Consider the following 1,185-nt stretch of genomic DNA (forward strand, 5'->3'; position numbering starts at 1 on the left):
CCCCACCCACCCAGTACGCTTGCCTTTCACTGCTGCAATGACGAATGCCACATCAGTAATATGCCATAAATTCTTACAGCAAGCTGCCACCTTGTCACTTCCTGACTGAGAGACGCCACAGAGTAGTGTAGTAGCACTGCCCCGCTGTGACCACACGCAGATGGATTCTTCTTATCTGTGAAGTGGACCTGTCACTGAACACACTTATAAAACAGCCTTTCATCCATTACGGCTTCCTGTGTGGTCTGTTTTGTGTCCGCGACGTTTTTATAGGTTGGGATGAATTTATGATTGTGATGCAGCTGTAGCGCTGACACGCAGCGCAGTGTGACCGACCGGCTCCACATCTCCGCCTCCTTCGCCGCGGTGTTAGGTGTGTGTGATGTGTGTGTGTGTGTGTGGGGGGGGCCCTGTCGGCCCTGTGATGGTTGAACGGAGGGATCGTTGTTCAGCCAGGCATGGCCAGCATCATGGAGCCACTAGGATTAAAGGGGTTCTTCTGCGCAGATAAAGACTTGCTGCGTCCTTCACACACACACACACACACACACACACACACACACACACACACACACACTCTCCCTCTCTTTACCCATTCCCGCTTGCTCTCGCACTACACTCCTCATGGCATGACCTATAGTGGTAGGCCTTTACAGATACATGGCTTACACTCATGCACATGCAAACGCAAACACACAGCCCGAATCAGGGTCTCATTAGCATCACACACTAGAGACTAATTAATGCACCCATCAACACTGCCCTAATTAGCTCTCCCACGTCATTACTGAGCAAACGAATTACCGCTAATTTACACACCCGCAAAACAAACACAGAACCGTCTCTGCTGGGAGAGTCCGCCGCGGCTCGCCTCGCACACCAAATTAAAGCCTCACCGATGTGCTGCAACCCAGACCGCTGTCCCAAGTGACCCCGCCCTCCCTTACACACACACACACACACACACACACACACACACACACACACACACACACCCCTAATTCGACCAATCTGACAGAGGAAGATTTGAGGAAAGATCAAGTTAGAGACAAAAAGCAGAAGTTCTGTCTGAACACATCAAATAGTTTGTGGAGTTTCCTGCTGCAGAGCAAATACACCGGCCTCCTCTGCGGGTGCTTCACTCCCCAGGCCTGTCCCACCGCCGACCACATCAGGACCTGGTCT

This window comes from Seriola lalandi, unplaced genomic scaffold (assembly GCF_002814215.2).
Source record: "Seriola lalandi dorsalis isolate HSWRI2012SDOR001 ecotype SW California unplaced genomic scaffold, Sedor1 jcf7180002054519, whole genome shotgun sequence".
NCBI lineage: Eukaryota > Metazoa > Chordata > Actinopteri > Carangiformes > Carangidae > Seriola > Seriola lalandi.